This window comes from Sapajus apella, unplaced genomic scaffold (assembly GCF_009761245.1).
Source record: "Sapajus apella isolate SASKATOON/1434 unplaced genomic scaffold, GSC_monkey_1.0 scaffold44, whole genome shotgun sequence".
Lineage (NCBI taxonomy): Eukaryota > Metazoa > Chordata > Mammalia > Primates > Cebidae > Sapajus > Sapajus apella.
In genome coordinates this window covers 8,000,965-8,023,721 of record NW_022436984.1, presented here as the reverse complement: position 1 = coordinate 8,023,721, position 22,757 = coordinate 8,000,965, and the positions used below count along the sequence as shown (strand labels likewise).

At 37.4% G+C, this 22,757-nt stretch overlaps 1 long non-coding RNA gene across 1 annotated transcript; it reads right to left on the bottom strand.

The window, feature by feature from the left end:
- Positions 1–11,665: 11,665 nt before the first annotated feature.
- Positions 11,666–21,135, bottom strand: LOC116524313. Its single transcript, XR_004257271.1, has 3 exons — positions 21,053–21,135; positions 19,221–19,226; positions 11,666–11,677 (listed from the first exon to the last, which is right to left on the bottom strand). It is a non-coding gene; the product is annotated as an uncharacterized LOC116524313 (long non-coding RNA).
- Positions 21,136–22,757: the final 1,622 nt, after the last annotated feature.

Here is a 22,757-nt window from a genome sequence, read left to right as displayed (position 1 = left end):
TGGAGATTTGGGGAGATTTGTCCTCACAAATACAAGACTTACCTTGTTAACTTATGGTGCTTCTAAAAAGACCATGAACATTCCCAGAAAAATAATTACTTATTTCCTTCCAATAAAATTCTTGTATTTAACAAATATTTATTAACCACCAACTTCAAGTCAGACACTGTTATATGTACAAGAATAGAATGGTAAATAAAATACAGTCCCTCACTATATGGATTTTACAATTAAGTGGCTAAAATGGGCCAAAAATGAAGGAAAAAACCCAAAACTCCATGAATACATAAGTGCTCTAGGATGAAACACAGCCCAGAGTAATGGGATACAGACCAGAGGGGGTGGCTATTTTAGATAGGCTGATATGTAAATTATTTTCATTTCTGAAAAGGAGACTTTTGGACAGAAACTTGAATAAAATAAGGCAACACAAGAACTTCGTGAAGCATACACAAGTTTCCATAGCCAAATCGACTAAGCAGAAGAAAGGATATCAGAGATTGAAGATCAAATCAGTGAAATAAAACAAGAAGGCAAGATTAGAGAAAAAAAAAAGTGAAAATAAATGAACAAAGTCTACAAGAAATATGGGATTATGTGAAAAGACCTAATATACATTTGATAGGTGTACCTTAGAGAATGAATCCAAGCTAGAAAACACTCTTCAGGATATTATCCAGGAGAACTTCCCCAACCTAGCAAGGCAGGTAAACATTCAAGTCCAGGATATACAGAGAACACCACAAAGATATTCCTGAAGTAGAACAACCCCAAGGCACATAATCATCAGATTCAACATGGTTGAAATAAAGGAAAAAGTGTTAAGGGCAACCAGAGAGAAAGGTCAGGTTACACACAAAGGGAAGCCCATCAGACTTGCAGTGGATCTCTCAGCAGAAACCCTACAAGCCAGAAGAGAGTGGGGGCCAATATTCAACATCATTAAAGAACTTTCAACCTAGAATTTCATATCCAGCCAAACTAAGCTTCATGAGTAAAGAAGAAATAAAATCCTTTATGAATAAGCAATTGCTGAGATATTTCATCACCACCTGGCCTGCCTTACAAGAGCTCCTGAAAGAAGCACTACACATAGAAAGGAACAGTGAGTACCAGCCACTCCAAAAACATACCAAATGGTAAAGAGAATCAACACAATGAAGAAACTGCATCAACTAACAGTCAAAACAACCAGCTAGCATTAGAATGACAGGATCAAATTCATATGTAACAATATTAACCTTAAATGTAAATGAACTAAATGCCCCAATCAAAAGACACAGACTGGCATATTGGATAAAAAGTCAAAACCCATCAGTGTACTGTATCCATGAAACCCATCTCAAGTGCAAGAACACACAGAGGCTCAAAATAAAGGGATAGACGAAGATTTACCAAGCAAATGGAGAGCAAAAAAAGCAAGACTTGCAATCCTAGTCTCTGATAAAATAGACTTTAAACCAACAAAGATCAAAAGAGACAAAGAAGGGCACTGCATATGGTGAAAGGATCCATGCAACAAGAAGAGCTAACGATCCTAAATATATACACACCAAATACAGGAGCACCCAGATATATAAAGCAAGTTCTAATGACATACAAAGAGACTTAGACTCCCACACTATTATAGTGGGAGATGTTACACTCCACTGTCAATATTACACAGATCAATGAGATAGAAAATTAACAGGGATATCCAGGACTTGAACTCAGGTCTGGACCAAGCAAACCTAATAGACATCTACAGAACTCTCCACACTCTCCACCCCAAATCAACAGAGTATAGGTTCTTCTCGGCACCACATCGCACCTACTCTAAAACTGACCACATAATTCTAAGTAAATCACTCCTCAGCAAATGCAAAAGAATGGAAATCATAACAAACAGTTTCTCAGACCAAAGTGCAATCAAATTAGAACTCAGGATTAAGAAACTAACTCAGAACCCCACAACTTCATGCAAACTGAACAACTGGCTCTTGAATGTTGACTGGATAAACAATGAAATGAAGGCAGACATAAAGTTGTCATTCACAATCAACGAGATTGAAGACACAACATACCAGAATCTCTGGGACACATTTAAAGCAGTGTCTAGAGGGAAATTTATAGCAATAAATGCCCACATTTGAAGCAAGGAAAGATCTGAAATTAACACCATATCATCAAAATTGAAAGAGCTAGAGGAGAAAGATCAAAAAAACTCAAAAGCTAGCAGAAGACAAGAAATAACCAAGATCAGAGCAGAACTGAAGGAGATAGAGACACGCACACAAAAAACAAAAAATCAATAAATGCAGGAGCTGGTTTTTTGAAAAGATCAATAAAATAGACAGACTGCTAGCCAGATTAACAAAAAAGAAAAGAGAGAAGAATCAAATGCATGCAATAAAAAATGATAAAGGGGATATTACTGCCAATTCCACAGAAATACCAACCACCATCAGAGGTTGCTACAAACAACTCTATGAACATAAACCAGTAAACCTGGAAGACAAGGATAAATTCCTGGACACTAGAATCCTCCCAAGCCTAAACCAAGAAGAAATCGAAACCCTGGATAGGTCAATAACAAGGGCTGAAGTTGAAGCAGCAATTAATAGCCTACCAACCAAAAAAGCCCAGTCTCCACAATCAAATTCTACCAGACATACAAAGAGGAGTTGGTACCACTCCTTCTGAAACTATTCCAAATTATACAAAAAGAGGGAATCATTCCTATATCATTTTATGAGACCAACATCATCCTGATACCAAAACTCTGCAGAGATTTAACAAAAAAAGAAAACTTCAGGCCAATATCAATGATGAACATCGATGCAAAAATATTCAATAAAACACTGGCAAACTGATTGCAATAGCACATCAAAAAACTTATCCATCACAATCAAGTAGGCTTCATCCCGGGGATCCAAGGCTGGTTCAACATACGCAAGTCTATAAATGTAATCCACCACATAAACAGAACCAAAGACAAAAACCACATGATTATATCAATAGATGCAGAGAAGGCCTTCAACAAAATTCAACAGCCCTTTATGCTAAAAACTCTCAATAAGCTAGGTATCAATGGAATGTATCATAAAATAATAAAAGCTATTTATGACAAATAGCTTTTGTTATAAATAGCTTTTATTTATGACAAACCCACAGTGAATATCCATACTGAATTGGCAAAAACTGGAAGCATCCCGTTTGAAATCTGGCACTAGACAAGGATGCCCTCCTCGCTCTCACAACTCCTATTCAGTATAGTATTAGAAGTTCTAGCCAGATCAGTCAGGCAAGAAAAAGAAATAAAGGGTATTCAATTAGGAAAGGAGGAAGTCAAATTGTGTCTATTTGCAGATGACATGATTGTACATTTAGAAGACCATATCATCTCAGCCCAAATCTCCTGAAACTGATAAGCAACTTCAGTAAAGTCTCAGGATACAAAATCAATGTGCAGAAATCACAAGCATTCCTATAAACCAATAACAGACTTAAGAGAGCCAAATCAAGGGCAAACTGCTATTCACAATTGCTACCAAGAGAATAAAATATCTAGGAATACAACTAACAAAGAATGTAAAGGACCTCTCAAGGAGAACTATAAACCACTGCTCAAGGAAATAAGAGAGGACAGAAACAGATGGAAAAACACTCCATGCTTATGGTAAGGAAAAATCAATATTCTGAAAATGACAATAGCGCCCAAAGTAATTTATAGATTCAATGGTATCCCCATCAAGCTACCTATGACTCTCTTCACAGTACTGGAAAAAACCATCTTAAACTTCATATGGAACCAAAAGAGAGCCCACATAGCCAAGACAATCCTAAGAAAAAGACCTGACTTCAAACTATACTACAAGGCTACAGTAATCAAAACAGCATGGTACTGGTATCAAAATAAAGATACAGACCAATGGAACAGAATGGAGGCCTCAGAGGCAAAGCCACACATTGACACCCATCTGATCTTTGGCACACCTGACAAAAACAACCAATGGGGAAAATATTCCCTGTTTAATAAATGGTGTTGGGATAACTGGCTAGCCATGTGCAGAAAGCAGAAACTGGACCCCTTCCTGACACCTTACACTAAAATTAACTCCAGATGGATTAAAAACTTAAACATAAGACCTAATACCATAAAAACCCTAGAGGAAAACCGAGGCAAAACCATTCAGGACACAGGCGTAGGCAAGGACTTCATGACTAAAACACCAAAAGTATTGGCAACAAAAATGAAAATAGACAAATGGGACCTAATTAAACTCCAGGGCTTCTGCACAGTAAAAGAAATGATCATTAGAGTGAATCAACAGCCAACAAAATGGGAAAAAATTTTTGCACTCTACCCATCTGACGAAGGACTTATATCCAGAATCTACAAAGAACTAAAACAGATTTACAAGAAAAAAGCAAATAAACCCATTCAAAAGTAGGCAAAGGATATGAACAGACACTTTTCAAAAGAAGACATAACTGATGCCAACAAGCATATGAGAAAATGCTCATCATCACTGGTCATTAGAGAAATGCAAATCAAACCTACATTGAGATACCATCTGACGCCAGTTAGAATGGCAATCATTAAAAAATCTGGACATAACAGATGCGGAGAGGATGTGGAGAAATAGGAACAGTTTACACTGTTGGTGGGAGTGTAAATGGGTTCAACCATTGTGGAAGACAGTGTGGCGATTCCTCAAGGACCTAGAAATAGAAATTTCATTTGACCCAGCAATCCCATTACTGGGTATATATCCAAAGGATTATAAATCATTCTGTTATAAAGACACATGCACAAGTATGATCACTGGATATATATCACTGGGTATATATCCAAAGGATTATAAATCATTCTGTTACAAAGACACATGCACAAGTATGATCACTGGGGCACTGTTTACAATAGCAAAGACCTGGAACCAGCCCAAATGCCCATTGATGATAGACTGGACAAGGAAAATGTGGCACATATACCCCATGGAATACTATGCAGCCATAAAAGACAATGAGTTTGTGTCCTTTGTAGGGACATGGATGAATCTGGAAACCATCATTCTCAGCAAACTGACACAAGAACAGAAGAACAAACGCTGCATGTTCTCACTCATAGGTGGGTGTTGAACAATGAGAACACATGGACACAGGGAGCGGAGCATCACACACTGGGGTCTGTTGGGGAGGAATAGGGGAGGGACATCATGGGATAGGGAGGTTGGGGAGGGATAACATGGGGAGAAGTGCCAGGCATAGGTGACAGGGGGATGGAGGCAGCAAACCACATTGCCTGTATGCACCTATGCAATAATCCTGCATGATCTGCACATGTACCCAAGAACCTAAAGTACAATAAAATATATATTTTAAAAAATAATATAGTAAAATAAAATGAGGCAACAGTTTGTGTTCTAGATCGAGTGAATACAAGATACAATGGCCTGGATGGGAAGTTGCTTAACCTGTTTAAGAAATAGCAGGAAAGCCAGTATTGCTGCAATTGTGTGAGTAAAGGAATGAGCTAAGTGATGCCGCCATTGAGGTCTCAGGGGTCTCTGGGGCCAGATCTTAAAAGCAGGACATCTCAGCACAAGACAGGAGCCTTGAAGTTTATTACATTGGGATGAGAAGACACTGAACAGTTTTGAGCAAAACAGTTATAGACCATGTTTTATATTTCAAAGGTTGATATATGGGGGGGCAAATAGAAGTCTTGATAAGAGAATGGCAGCAGGACTAGTTCAGAAGGTATAGTAGAAGTCTAGGCAAGAAAGAACAATACCTGGACAATAATATAGCAGTAGAGTTTGTCAGAGTTTTGTCTGAATGTATTGTGAAGGTGGCCTGTATGAGATGTGTTGCTCTCAGTTGTTAAAAAAAAAAAGAGGCAACAAGGATAAAGGGAAGATTGTGGTGTATCAGGGTCAGGGTAGTACTGTAGACAGGCATAGGGAACACTGGGAGACAGGCAGGCTGAGGAGGTCAAGAGATCAATTGTGGCAGGTGAAGTTTGATTTGAGCCCAGTGGAGCCATCACTAGGAGCCTAAATTCAGGGTAGAATTTTGGCTGGAGATAAAATTTTAGGAATCTTAAGAACCAAATGGCACTGTAGCCAACATGGAAGTCCAATATGGAAAGATCATCTAATTAATGCAGTGCCTAATAAGGGCACTGCAACATGTATAGATCAGGAGAAGGAGGATGAACCAGAAAAGAGACACAGATTAAGTAGACAGTGAAGTCAAAGCAAAATCAATGAAAGTGGAGAGATGAAGTAAAAAATGTGCCAAGGCCAGGTACAGTGGCTCACGTCTGTAATCCCAGAAGTTTGGGAGCCTAAGATGGGTGGATCACTTGAGGCGAGGAGTTCAAGACCAGCCTAGGCAACATGGCAAAACCCTGTCTCTACTAAAAATACAAAACTTAGCTAGGCATAGTGGCATGCACCTGTAATCCCAGCTACTCAGGAGACTGAAGCACAAGAATGTCTTAAAGTTGGGAGGTAGAGGTTGCAGTGAGCCAAGATCATGCCACTGCACTCCAGCCTAGGCAACACAGTGAGACTCTGTCTCAAAAAAAAAAGTGTCAAATGGCTTTATCCAAAAAAATCTTAAAGATTAAGGGAGATGAAAGCTGATAATTGACCACTAATTTTAACCGTGATAAAACTGTTAAAAATGGGTTTGAAAAATGGGTTTCAGTTTTGTGCATGGACAAGTACTTGAGTGGAGTGTGTTCAAGAAAGAATGGGTTGGGGAAGTGCAGGCAGTGAGTCTAAACAACTCTCAGTACAATCTAAAGACTGCCTGCCATTGCTGATCCAGTTGAAAGGGGAAATCTGATGGCATAATGGCTAGAGCAAAAGCCTTGAGTAGGAAAAGTGGGATGGGGATTAGGACACAAGTGACCGAGCCAGCTTTAGGAAGAAGTAGAAAAGCCCATCTACTGTAAGAGTAGAAGGTAGAGTAAGTGGGATGGGTATAGATACATGCAGAGAGGTAGAGGGATAGTGGAGAAATGGAGGTGTACTCATCTGACTGATGCTATATAACACAATGAAAGAAAAATGCAAATGGGATTTAATCGGGGAAAGGAAATGAGTGTGGATGCTAAAGAAGTTATGACATGCTGAAAACAAAACCATAGGTTAATAGATTATATACACACTTCTTGCTAAATTCATGTTTGTAATTTTGACTTTGAATGTAAATATTGTTCTTTGTCTGGGATTTTTTTAGGGGTGCCTTACCTATTCAGTGACAAAGAAATAATGGCCTAATTACTTCATGGTTCCATATTCATTATATCCGTCTATCCTCAAACTGGAAAGCAGTATAGCTTTAAGCCTATGAAGGAGTCTGGTAAAATCAACCATGACATTTGGGATAAGATAAAGATTAAGATTGAATATTTGCATGGGGTCCCTATGTGAAGCTAAGTGAGATTCTAACGGCCCTGAATATGCATGAAAACTGATGGCTAAAGTCACCCAAAAGTTAATTTTGCATGGGGATTGGGGATCTGCTCAGAATACATTTTTTTCCTCGGGGAACAAGCCAGGAATGATAACTTGACTTAATCTAATCGTTGGAGTAGATAAAAAATAAACTCTGAGCTGAGTAGAGCATGGTATCTTTATTCATTTACTTAAATTTGTCACTCAACCTAGTTTTTTTGGACTGTTATCTGACAGCCAGTGTAGAAACATATAAAATGAAGAAATAAAGAAATGTATCTAATACAACAGATGTACTTAGGATGCCTCCTATGGTGTATCACCACTAGGCCCAATGAATACCAGGGAATAATCACCACCTAATAAAGTGAGGATGTATAAGAAATTTCCATGGGACTTCTCACAAATAATTACATGGGAATTGACTCCACAGGAGCCTTAGGGCATCCTAATTAGGTTGGAGCATGACCTGGAACAAGTGGGAACAGCTACTTTAAGCCCTGGAGAAATTGAGATTTAGAACTCTACATGAAATTTTCATTAAATAATATTCATGATAAATTAGAGGTAGAGGTAAGGTAAACCAATAACATTTTGGGTGTTATATGCTGAAGATATTATGTGCTAGGTTGGAAGGGTGTGATGTCAGACAGAGGTTTAAGGACACAGAGTATGCATTAGTTATGGAATTGTGTTTAAGAAGTTAGAAATGTAGGCTGTGTTCAAGAGATATGCTGTGTGAATTATATATCTAAAAGTCATTGATGTATGTCAGAAGGAGTCTGCATCAAGTTAGGATAAATTGACTATTTGAATAAAAATGATCAAACCTGGACTTGAATTTAACTGTTGACTATAGAGAAGTATTTCCTGTGGACATACCAGGAATAATATGTGGATTTCTAATGTTGACCATGATTTTAATGGCCCTTGAATAAACCTGTTCACAAGATTAGTAATCAGATCTAGCTATACATTTTCCCAAGATATCCAGATATCCAAAGATATTGCCATGGATCCTTGATGTTATTATATATTTATAACTAATAAAGATTTTATATACATACACAGACAAACCTTATTTTTGATCCCCATATAAAACACACAAGATAGATAAATAGCAACTATTTTGTTGTGACTGTTTTATAGCTAGTTTAGGTGACTTTGATCAGATCTGAGGCAAGAGACTCAAGCATTCTGCATATCCCATTACATCCCATGGTTTTCTGTTCCCAGCTCTAAGGTTGCAGCCAGATTTTTAAGATTTTAATGCCCCAAAATGCCAATCATATTAAAAGCTTGAGGGGCCCCAGAAGTGTTAATCCTAATAAAACAGTTAAGTGTTAGTTATAAAATTAAATAAGAGTTTAATAGTTTCTCTTTTAGGTATGTACCAAAAGAAATGTGTATCTTCATCAAAAGACATGCAAAGTAATTTTCATAACATCACTATTCATTCTCAGCAAACTAACACAAGAATAGAAAATCAAACACCGCATGTTCTCACTCATAGGCAGGTGTTGAACAATGAGAACACATGGATACGGGCAGGGAGCATCACACACTGCGGTGAGTTGGGAGGAACCAGGGGAGGGACGTGAAGGGTAGGGAGGTTGTGGAGGGATAACAGGGGGAGAAATGCCAGATACAGGTGACAGGGGGATGGAGGCAGCAAACCACATTGCCACGTATTCACCTATGCAACAATCCTGCATCATCTGCACATGTATCCCAGAACCTAAAGTACAATAAAAATATACATATATTTTAAAAAATCACTCCAAATGCCCATTAACTATTGAATGTATAAATAGATTGGGTTATATTCATGAAATACGTCATTATACAGCAATGAGAGTGAACAAACTACAATTTATGCAATGATATGCCCTAATTTAACTAACACAATGTTGAACAAAAAAGGCTAGAAACAAAATCATATATTCATTTATATTATGCTGCTAAAATTAAAGACAGTAGTTATCCTTGGTGATTGATAGTGACATGAAGGAGGCCTGAGGGTGTGGAATCTCTGAGGTGTTGGTCACCCTTCCTTTGTGCAAATTCATTTTCTTTGTGTTTTCTTGGTAAAAATAATGTTGTACACTCATGACTATATATTTTTGTATGCATATTAGGCTTCAATAATAAGCTCAAAAAATGAAGAGTTCTGATTTCAATGATAAACGTTAGCATTTTCTAGCAATAAAAGTTAAGACATGTTCTAATGTAGGCCCAAAGACTACTTCAGAGAAACCACCATGGGTGTGGAAACTAAACCCTCTGAACCAAACAAGAAGTGAGGTCCTGACACCAAGTTAGAAATGAAAAGCTTGGTTTAATCAAGTATTTTTAAATGTGCTGAATGAGAATTGACCTAAGCAATTCTCAGAAACAAATTAACTTTTACAGTTAACAATCTGGCAGTGATGTTATCCAAATGTGGGGAAAAAAAAAAAAAACCTACAAGGAATACCTAATCAAACCACAATCAATGTATGGATGAGGGATACTGGTTTGCTGGAAGCAGATATGTCCATCAGTTTACATGGCACATACTTTCTGATCTACCTGATAAAATAACTTGTTTAAAAAGAAACAATCAGAAGAAAGGGGAGGCCTCTATGAGGCTGGCAACAGACTGCTAATCGATGAGATGGACACTGATCCAACCATCTTCATAAGGTAAATGGTCTTGGCTTACTGATTCCATTCTACCAAATGCCTGGTGAACTAAAAGATCTTTAAGACTAATGTAAATTACAGGATGGGCATAAACTTCTAAGTGCCCACTGTATTGATGTCATTTGAAATCAGTTGAGGCTGGTAAACACTCTTTGAAGAGTTTCTGCTGTGCCTTTTCACAAGGCAGCCAGATTACAGTAAAACAAAACTAAGACAAGAAGACTTGTTAGGGGAGGAAACACTGTTCTTTATGGCTTCCTTGAACAACAGAGTGTGCATAGGATCAAAATGAATGACCTGGAGTTCAGTTTCATTATAGATATACCACACATACATACACGCAAACACACACACTCCTCAGGTACAAACATATTAAGGTGAATAGGTGCATATAAATCTCACATTGCCATAACCTATAATGATTCAGAGATACTTAATTTGTTATTGCCATATTCATGCCGAGCATCTATGCGACCTTCTGTATCCCAGTAGTTGCTCAGAGACCTTAGCTCCTTGAAGGCCAATGAACCTGTCTCCATGTGCCAAAATATGATCCTTCCCAGGTTACATGAGACCCCCACAACATGTATGACCTTCCTCAATGTGATGGCAAGCAGGCAAAGGCATACAACTTTGCTGTGCTGAAAAGTAAGGCTGCCACATAAATACAGGGTGCCCAGTTAAATCTGAAGTTCAGATAAATATCATATAATTTTTAGCATTTAAGTGTGGCCTGGGCAATGCTTGGGACATAAACATGATTTAAATATCAGATTCTAATTTAACTGGGTGTCATCTATTTTTATTTGGTAAATCTGGTAACTCTACAGGGAGGAATCCAGGCAAATTGATACCTGAATCAACCTACCAGATTAGGGGAAGTAAAGAGGGTAATGTGAGACCTATCCCCCACTTTCTACGTTTTCTACCAGCTGCAAGCGAAGTGGAATTTAAAGATAAGCTCTTGCTAACTACTTCCTAGTTTGTGGTTTAGTAATGTGGTAAAAAGCCTTTCTCAATGCATTATTTTTTGTTGGCAAATTGGAGAAGAAAAACAGCTTAATTGCCAGTTGAGGTTTCATATTTCCTCAGGCATAAATCACCAAAACAGATTTACCATTGTCACAAATACTGATGAAAAAAAAAAAAAAAAAAAAAAAACAGGAGAGATATCTCTGATGCTGCTAAGTATCTGGTAACTTTGCAATTAATGACAAAAATAATGGAAGTTTGATGGAATTTGTATTTGGGACCTCAAGATTAAACCACATTACTGGGAGGCTCTAAGATGTATTTAAATAATGTAGACATTATTTGTAACATCAGTATCTCATAACATTTAAACTTTAAATTCATGCTTTATTTTTAACATTTTATTGTTGTTTCTAGCATCATTTATGAGATGTAAATGAACTAGCTGGGAAAAATATATATACTACTTTTTCCACTTCGGAGTTATTTTAACATTTTTATTATAATATGACTAAAAAGAAAAGAGCATTGATTTGTTAACACAAGAACATACAAATAAAAGTAGATTCCTTTAAATAAAGGTGAATATACTGTACTTCACTACTGCTCCCATTGTTCAAAGTATTTTAGAATTCTTGTGGAATTACCATAGTACCCCACCTGCAATTCTTTTGATTTTTCTTGGCATTTTCTCCATTTAAGAATATATTTCATGTAATGAGTGATTAAGTCATTTAAAATTATGCCCAGCCAATAGAGGGTTTAATCTAGGCTCATAATACTGTGTTTGACTAATAATATTTGGTAGCAAAAAAAATGATACTGGCCAGGAATCTGACCATAAATAACAATGTCAAAAGTGGTACACTAATGTAGGCATATGATGATATCATTCTAAATAACCAATTTTGAAGGAATTTTCATATATGATTTTCAAAATGTTTCATACAAATATTAGTCTCTAACCATAGAAATAGATTCATTTGGCTTTACTCTGAAGTAAACACTTAAGTCAGAAATCACCTGAGAATCTTGCAAATTATCCGTATAGAACTAGTCAAAGGCAATCAATAAGGCAATTCACATGACCTCTCTTTAGAGGTAGCTTTTTACAAAGAAAATGTCACCTTCCCCATGGACTAATTTCCCTGTTCTTTAGAGATGAATTGTATCGGATGCCATGGTAACATCTAGAAGTGCATACTGCATATGACAGTAACAAATGCTTATGGAATTTTGAAAGTAGAACTTCAGGGTCTGAAGGGGTAAAGCCCAAATACTGTTTTGTAAAACCTAAGATTTTACAAGTCAGGAGGAAAATCCAAAGTGTTAGATAGAAATTTATCAGTTGAGGCCAGGCACAGTGGCTCAGACCTGTAAATCCCAATACTTTGGGACGCTGAGGTGGGCAGATCACTTGGGTAGATCAATTGAGCCAGGGAGCTCCAGACCAGCCTGGGCAACATGGCAAAACCCTGTCTCTACAAAAATTACAAAAATTAACAAGGCATGGTTGCACATGCCTGTGGTCCTAGCTAATCAGAGGGCTGAGGTAAGAGGATCATTTGAGCCTGGGAGGCAAAGGTTGCAGTACGCTTAGATCAAACCACAGCATTCCAGCCTGGGCGACAGAGTGAGACACTGAAAATATTTCTTAAAAGCTCAGGAAGGTTTCTGTTCCTTGTTAAGCAAAACTTTTGAAAAAGTAAAGTTAGGAGATCCTCTGTTTGAGGATGGTTTGTGTGCCGAGTGTGGGATGCAAGGCTTCTGTGTCTTGAAAAAAAGATATTTCTATGACCTAATATTACAGAAACTTGTTTTATTTAGAGATGAGGTTTTTTTCTATTAAACTATTTTTAGAGCAATTTTGGTTTACGCAAAAATTGGGCCGAATGTACAGAGTTCCCACATGCCTCCACAGTTTCCTCTGCCATCAACAACTTGCACTGCTGTTGTACATTTGTTACATAATAAACCAGTATGATATGTTATAATTAACTAAAGTCTAGAATTTACATTAAAGTTCATTCTTCATGTTGTACAGCTCTATGCATTTTTACAAGTGCATTATGTCATGCATCCACCATTACAGTATCATACAGAATAATTTGACTGCCCTAAAAATGCCCTGTACTGCACCTGTTAATGTCTTTTTCCTCACTCTGAGCTTCTAGCAACAATTGCTCTTTTTATTGTCTTTACAGTTTTGCCTTTTCCAGAATGCTATACAGTTAGAATCACACAGTATAAAGCTTCATAGCTCATTTCTTTTTATTACTAAATAGTATTCCATTTTGTGGATATACCAGGGTTTGTTTTCCCATTTAGCTACTGAAGGGTATCTTGTTGTTTGAGAATTATTATTGTTTAACTATAAAATGATGGTGATTTCTTTTAAAATCTCACTTCAAGAAATCAACCCCATGTTCTGAAACTTTGTGATTTTTTTTTGAAATTGTATTTATTCACCTGGCTACCATTTATAACAAATTTTCATAGTCTAGAATACAAAGCTGAGGCTTGTTTTACTGAGAGATTTTATTATATTGTGTTTCTGCCACACTCTCAGCCTCTACCAAACTCTCACAGACATACAATTGGGGAATAAATACTTTATTGTTAACTCCTTTATGTCATCATTCTATCCCACTTCCCCATTTTTACCATCTCTCAGAGGAACTATCACTATTACTTCTAACTAGATTTTCTCACTCGGGCCTTCTTCTCTCCAAAATATTCTCTGCACTTCTGCCAGTGAGCTGCGTAACATGTCAATCATAACACTTCCTGGTTTAAAATTCTTCAAAGACACTCCATTGTCTTCAGGATAAAATCCTGAGATGTAAACAAAGAATCAAGTTCTTTCCTGATAAGGTCCATGCCTTCTCAACATTCTATTATCCTCTGCTTCTAGAATTCTGAACATTTGGAACCCCAATTGACCTTCTGTTCTTTTCACTTATTGCTTCTGCTTCTAGTTCTCCTTCCCCTTTATTTTTTTTTATTTTCTTACCAACACAGATGTCTTCTCCAGGAAGCGCTCCTTTGAGCCATCACAGTGTTTTGTAAAATTTTATTTATCTTTAGCATTCTTAGAACTTCTCCTTGGGAGAAGATACTGAAAAGTTTTATATTTTTAGTAGCTAGTCAGTACATTTGACTCCATGTCCTGTGTCTTATACAAAATTGATTTTCATCCTCCTAAAATTCTATGTGGGAGCTTAACCATTCACAACAACAAAAAGATAATAATTATATACTTAATCAATATAAACTTCTTTTTCAATGTTCAGGGATAGTTGATGTATATGTGTTCATTCGGTTCTCACAATTTTACCAGTAAAGTATGCATTGTCTGTCTGTCTGTCTGTCTCACAAATAGATGCTCATAGTGTCTTCAGCAAATAAAAGGTGTATTTTTTGTTACATAACAAGAAAGCCCAAATACAGGCCACCCAGGACTGGTATAACAGCTTCAAGGTGACATCAGTGAAGCAAATGACTTTATCTTTCTGTTCTAACATCTGTAGAGTGTGGCTTTCTTCCTCATGGTCACAGAATGGCTGCTTCACATTCATTTTCTATCTCCCCTTCCAGAATAAGAAAGCAATGAGGGGAGTGGGTGCAATCCATGGAGGGAAAACAAAACTTTCTAATAAGCTCCCAAGAGTTTTTTAAAAATCTCAGTATCCAGAACTGGTCAAGGAATTGGGAAATGCAGCTAATCATAAGGACATTCTGAGAAAAGTTAGCTTACTATTAATTTTTTTGGTGTGGGTTGGAGCCATGGGCAAACATGAATACCAGCTAAGCAAGTAGCAATGTTTGGCACAGAAGACCAAACATCGGTCTCCTGTTTAAGCAACACTGCAATTCCCAAGCGAAGTTATTTGTCCCATCAGTCCAAATGATGCGTGTATGATTATAACCTCCATATCCAGACAGACGTCTGTTGCTCTCAGGTATTTAATTAATGAAAGATGATATCCATGGATATATAATATGGATGTTAAGTCATTATAAACCTGCCACTGTTTTCTTGCATAGGGACAGTACTTAATAGGATAACAGATTGAGGCCTCAACTGATAGTTTCAAGGGTGTATTTTTGCAGTGAGAAAAGCCCAGTGGAAATTAAACCTCTCCATTCCCCAAAACAAATACTAGACAAATACTTTGTCATCCATCCCAGCTGCCTGGAGCCTTGGAACTAGGGACAAAATCCACAAATATAAAGTCATGCAACTGTTTTGTCCCATTGCTGTGAGAAGATGCTCATTATAGAATAGAAAAAGACAGTAAAACAAATGCATATAAAACAAATTGATTGGTGTTAGGACTATATTGTATGTGCAGCAAACCAAAACTTACTTATAAATGAAGACAAGGATGCCATTTTCAAAGAATGCTGAAGATAATTTCCAGTAGTGGATTGACCTTGTGAAGAAAAACAAAATATAATAAAACTAATTTTATACTGAAGAGGGAGGGAAAGGTGAGGAATAATCTCTCATTATTTTTTTGCATTATAACCACATAGTAAATTATATAATGTAATAATGTTTCAGATCATGTTCAGATTTTTATAAAACTTTATAACACTTTCTGAATTTTTTCTGAGCTTTGGAGATTAGGCAGAGCTTGAGAAAATGCCCTTTATTCACTTCTCCTGAGCAGACAGATTACCATTAAATACAACTGACACATATTTATTTTTAAAAAATGCTGGTGTGAGTTTTGGTCATTATATAAACGAATACACAAAAATGTGCTTTCAGTAATTTTTCTCCCCTATATTGTAGAAATCATGGAGGGAGGGGAAAGGAGGACTTTTGTTTTCTGTTATGTAGTCTTTGTTATTAAAAATATGTTACCGAAAGAAAGAAATTATATATGTAAGCATCTCTTCATTCCACCATTAGAGAAAAGTAGTACCACTTCATATATCTCCATGTGCCCTTTGAACAGTGTGGTACACACAGATTAGAAGAGTTGATTTAAGGTACATAGCTATGTGCTATAAACAGAGCTTGACATTTTTATTTTAAAAATTAGCTTGAACCAGCCAGTCATTTTATAATGCCAAAGCAACTTCAGTCCTTCACAATTCTATTGCTAAACATTTTAGAACAGTAGAATTTATTTTAAAACTAATTCAGTACCTCGCTCCACTCAGAGAACTCTTTTTCAACTTGGTTTTCAATTTAATAATTTATTATGGAGATTGCATAATTAAAAGTACTAAGATGCCAGGAAGCTAATGAAGAATACAATAAGCACACTGAGGAATGAAAATTTTTATGGCTTTTATGCACAAAGCACTTGAGGCTAATTATTTCCAGACCAGCCAGTGAATGGAAAGTTGTCCTGAGAGAGTATTTAACTTCTATGACCTAAGGTGATCCCCTCTTATACACAATCCTTGGTAATACCTCCAAGTTAGTTCTCTCAGGGTTTTTAACCTTGGTGAGCTCAGAGAAAAATCTAATGAATTAATTTTGAAGTTGTCACTGAACTATGTCCTTTCACCACTTGACCTTACACTATACAAGGCCAGAACAAAGATGTGAAAGCTCATTTTCCAGAACTGCCTTGCATGTCCACTGTAGGACTAAAAGTAGTCCTAGGCCCAAACACTTTTGACCAACCAGAGAAGCCTAAAAGATTTCAAATTCAATTTTGGTCCCAGGTCCCTATATGAGGGCATAAGAAGACAAGTGAGTTGGGTGACTCCCTTCATACTTGTTACAAATGACATCTGACTTCCTATAACACAGTCACATGAAAAAAAAAAAAAGTTTTGTCTTTCTCATTCTTTTTTTCTTCCAAAATTGATATGTACTGGCTGGCATTTTCCATAAAGAGACAGTAAATATACAGGGCTAGCCTTTTTTTTTGACATTTAAGCATATTAATTTTCCAAGGAGGAAATAAAAGGTGAGTTTGAGTTTACAGCCCTAGAAAATGATGTTGCAGGTCTATTTGTGTCTTGATTTAACAGGGATCATTAGGACTTGAAAATGACATACTTTTGGCAGTTCTATTGGTTAAAAACTGCCTCCAATTATTTTACTTTAAGATGTGGTTATTGATTTTGGAATATAAATAGCATCTGATGACGATATTTATTGGTCACTACTGGGTTCCTAATTTGGCTACCAGCAGAGTTCTGGAATGTCTGTGAGCCTATTAACATCATGTTTTGTTCAAATGCGTATCCCCAGAACCCAGTATGCTTGGTCTTAAAGTGTGTATCTAACATTAAATGGGGTTAAATAAAATATTAGTTATATGAAGCTGTTTGGACCCAATTTCAGACATTGCTCATAGTTACTTTTACCATGTTCTATTCCTTGAAAGTGAGTCACTAAGCACAGTCTACACTGAGGGGAAGACAATTAAATTCCATTTTTTTTTTTTTTTTTTTTTTTTGAAGACCAAGTCTCATTCTGTCACCCAGGCTACAGTGTTAACAGTGCGATCTTGGCATACTGCAACCTCCACCTCCTGGGTTCAAGCAATTCGCCTGCCTCAGCCTCCCGAGTAGCTGAGATTACAGACATGCACCACCACACCCAGCTAATTTGGGATATTTAGGAGAGATGGAATTTCACAATGTTAGCCAGGCTGATCTCGAACTCCTGACCTCTGGTGATCTGCTCGCCTCAGCTTCCAAAAGTGCTGGGATTACAGGCATGAGCCACCACGCCTGGCCTAAACTCTATCTTTTGAAGGAAAGAATATGACAGAATTTGTGGGCATATTTTAAAACCACCACAGTCTTTAAAAAACCAGCCAAAACTCATACTATCTTTAAAAATAAGGTCCAAACAGCTTCATATCACTCAATAATAATCTAGCCTGTTTCCTTCCCTGAAATTTCATTCTTGTAATGGCCTCCTAAACCCTCCACTCCAATAATTTTAAACTGCACAGAAATCCCAAAATAGATCAAACTATTGACACTTTTGTACATTTACTGGGGCTTCCTAAACCTGCTTTGCCCTTCCTTCCATGTCTATCTTGCAATATTCATTCATTGCATCTCAACTGAAAGTTCAACTTAAATACAAAGCCTTTTCTGACTCCTTGAAGAAAACAGACAGAAATTTAAATAATATTTATATAAAACAGAAATATATATATATATGTGTGTGTGTGTGTATGTGTGTGTGTGTGTGTGTGTGTGTGTGTATGATATACATAAAACAAAGAGAGAAAGTGTGTGTTTGAAAAGAGAGAGCCAAAAACAGGATCCAGAAACATTTTCTGAGTTGTATAGTGTGGGAACAGTAAATTTCCCCATGGAGTCTAAGGGTTTCTAGTGAGCAATTTATTTTGTATTCACCATACCTAGCACAGTACTTTACACAGTAATTATAGACTAACAAATCACTTTCATGTTGCCTCAATTTTCCATCATAAGTGAGAATCTTTCTTAAGGTTTTTTTCATCTTTTTTCTTTTTTGGTTTTTTGTTTGTTTTAAAGGTTAATATAAATGAGTTTGACCAAAGCAGAAAACTGAAAACACAAAATATTTGTAGATGAGATCCACGCTGTCTCAGAAATAAATGATTATTCTCTTTCTCACAAATGTGAATTTGTCATATAATGGAGACAAGTTTCCTAAGGAATTTTTTGACTTTGTCATATAAATCTATCTGAATATATACAACCACATTTACTTGAAGCAGTTGTGGAACTGGATCAAAGAAATGGGATTCCTTAGGTGTCCAGCCCCTGTCAAAGTATACCTTTATTGCAAATCTATTGAAAAGGTCGTTCCTTTGAACAGAAGTCAATAAGGCCTAGACTTTAGAGCATGAGAAAGGAGTTGGGCACTCTGTAGTCAAGAGCATTGAGTACGGAGTGTAAATGTATGTTTATGATGGCTGATGATGTTGGGAACATTGCTGAAGAAAAGGCAGCTCAGTCACTGCCCAGTTCTTGGTAAGCTCCATCCCTTTGCTTCTGAGTAGAAGAGAGTTTCAGGAAAAAGTGAGACACTTCCCTTGCTGGTGAAAACCCAAAGACTTGAAATTGCCTCCTATCTAGGAGAGGGAAACAGTCATTCTGCAAGGAGGTAGGGGAGGGAATTGCAGTTTTTGATACACACACCTACTTACCTCTTATTATCTCTTATTATTCCCATTTCTAATAACTATGATTCTGATCATGAAATGTGTCTTCCTCATTCATTCCTTAAACAAAGGCATTAATGTCTTTTTCTCGGCCTTTCTTATTTGCTGTACACCTTCAAATGCTAGCAATTTTGGCTATACATAAAAGTTTTGAAAAGTTCAGAAGAAAAATAAGCAATAATGCTAATATTTAGCAGTAATTATATATTAATAATAATTACAACACAATCACTCTAACTATAAAATAGGCTTTTGCAATGTTTTTTAAGTCACCCACTGTTGTCTCATATTTTCTTGGTCAACACTTAGCAATGATCATTGTTATACCAGAACAATTTATTGCCCTAGTAGCAAACTCTGATACACCAATGGGACTATTTTGTGCATTGTTTAGAAAACATCTGAACTGTTTTTGGAGCTTCCTGGATATGATGCAAAATAAATCTCATCTATTACAATAAAAAATATATCCTATTATACAGAAGATCACAGTATTGCTCCCTTCAGTATTCTCTGTGACAGATTAGTGCCAAAAGTTGTGCTCACATTTGACCAAAGTGAAATGTAGACCTTGATGAGAACATGGTAAAATACTTGGGAAGGATTTGAAATATATGTGTCAAATGAACAACTTACTTTATTGACAATTTCTGATTTAGATTCATATCAAAAATTTATTTTCAAAATTAATGAATATATTTATTTTATTTATAAAATTAATGAATTTGGGAACGAAAAAGAAATTAAACTGTATCAGGGGTCCCAGAGAAGGTTGAGAAAGATGGCCAAATAGAAGTCCCCAGCAATCATGTCTCCTGGAGGAACACAAAATTAAACAACTATCCAAACACACAAAAGCAACCTTATAAGAACTAAAAATCAGGTAAACAATCACAGTACCTCATTCTAACATCATACCAAGAAAAGAGGCACTGAAGAGGGTAGGAGAGATAGTCTTGAATTGTTACCCCTTCCCTAACCCCTGGTAGTAGCTTCATAGCACAGAGACAGAATATGTTTTATTGGGAAAGGGAGAGTGCAGTGATTGTAGAACTTCGCATTGGAACTCAGTGCTGCCCTCTCACAACAGAAAGCAACATGAAGCAGAACTCAGCCAATGCTCATAGAGAGAATATTTAGACCAGCCCTTGAAAAAGCCAAATCATTTGTCCCAACAGTGGGAACTTGAATTCCAGCAAGCACCACCACCATGGGCTAAAGAGCTCTGGGATCCTAAATAAACTTGAAAGGCACTGCAGGCCACAAGGGAAGGACTGGAATTTGTGGGCAAGTCCTAGTGCTAGGCTGGGCTTGAAGCCAGTAGGCTTGGGGTGCACACAAGTTAGTGAGACATCAGCACCAAGCATGATCCTGAAATTCCCATTCCAAGATCTAGCACCCAGACATTTCTAGACACACCTAGGACCAGAAGGGAAGCCTCTGCCTTGAAGGAAAGGGACCCATTCCTAGCAGAATTTACCACCTGCTGAATCAAGAGCCCTTGAGCCCTGAATAACCAGCAGTCGTAGTCAGGCAATACTTTCCACAGGCCTTGGGTGAGACTAAGAGCTGCACTGGTTCCAACTATTATTAGTCCATTACCATACTGCTATAAAGAATGACCTGATATTAGATAATTTATTAAGAAAAGAGATTTAATTGACTCATAGCCCCACATGGCTGGGGAAGCCTCAGGAAACTTACAATCATGGCATAAACAATGCGAAAGCAAGGCATATCTTGCCATGGTGGAGCAGAAGAGAAAGAAAGAAGGAGGGATGGGGAATTGGGGGAGTCCCATACTTTCAAATCATCAGATCACATGAGAACTCCCTCACTATCACGAGAACAGCAAAGAGGAAATCTGACCCCATGATCCAATCTCCTCCCACCAGGCCCCTCTCCTGACACATGGGGATTACAATTCAACATGAGATTTGGATGGGGACACAAAACCAAACCATATCATTCTGCTCCTGACCCCTTCCAAATCTCATTTCCACCTTACATTTTAAAACCAATCATGCCTTCTCAACAGTCCCCCATAGTCTTAACTCATTCCAGCATTAACTCAAAAGTCCAAGTCCAAAGTCTCATCTGAGACAAGGCAAGTCCCTTCTACCTATGAGCCTGGAAAATCAAAAACAAGTTAGCTACTTCCAAGATATATTGTGGAGGTGGGGTGGGGGTAGGGGTATTTGGTAAATGCTCCCATTCCAAAGGGGATAAATTGGCCAAAACAAAGGGGCTACAGACCCCATGCAAGGCCAAAAGCCAGCAGGGCAGTCATTAAATCTTAAACCTCCAAAATCACCTTTCACTTCATGTCTCATATTGGGGCACACTGATGCGAGAAGTGGTCTCCCATGGCCTTGGAAAGCTCCACTCATATGACTCTGAAGGGTATAGCTCTGTGACTTCTTTCATGGACAAACATTGAGTGCCTAAGGCTTTTCCAGGTGCATGGTACAAGCTGTCAGTGGTCTGCCATTCTGGGGTCTGGAGGAGAGTGGCTCTCTTCTCACAGTTCCACTAGGCAGTGCCCCAGTGTGAACACTGTACAGAGGCTACACCTCACATTTCCCCTCTGCATGGCTCTAATAGAGATTCCCCATAATGGCTTCACTCCTGCAACATACTCCTGCCTGGACATCCAGGTATTTCCAGGTGAAGGTTTCCAAACCTTAACAAATTTTTATGCTGTACTTCCCTTTTCAATGTTAGTTGTAATTTCAGACCATCATTTCTTCACACATATGAACATACACTTTTAGAAAAAGACAGGCCACATCTTGAACTCTTTGCAGCTTAGAAATTTCTTCCACTACACACTCTAAATCATCTCTTTAAATGTAAAGTTCCACAGATCTCTAGGGCAGGGCAGCATGCCACCAGTCTCTTTGCTAAAGGAGAGTAAGAGTGAACTTTGCTCCAGGTCCCAAGAAGTTTCTCATCACCATCTGAGACTATCACAACGTGGAATTCATTGTCAACATCATTATCAGAATTTTGGCCAAAATCATTCAACAAATCTCTAGGAAGTTACAAACTTTCCCACATCTTCTTGTCTTTTTCTGGGCCCTCCAGGCTGTTCCAACTTCTGCTCATTACTCAGTTCCAAAGTCACTTTAATATTTTCAGGTATCTTCATAGCAGTATCCTACTTCTGGTACCAATTTTCTGTATTTGTAATAACACTGCAATAAAAAACTACCTGAGACTGGGGAAATTATAAAGAAAAAAGGTTTAATTGACTCACAGTTCTACATATCTGAGGAGGCCTCAAGAAACTTACAATTAAGGAAAAGTTGAAGGGGAAGCAAGGCATATTTTACCAAGATGGAGCAGGAGAAAGAGAAAGAGAAGGGAGAAGTATCACACTTTTAAACTCTGAGATCTCATGAGAACTCACTTACTGGGTAATTTATAAAGGAAAAACCATTTACTTAGTAGCTTTGAGTATTTTCTTCATACTAAATTCCATGGCCTACTATAGCAGTTTGGGGGT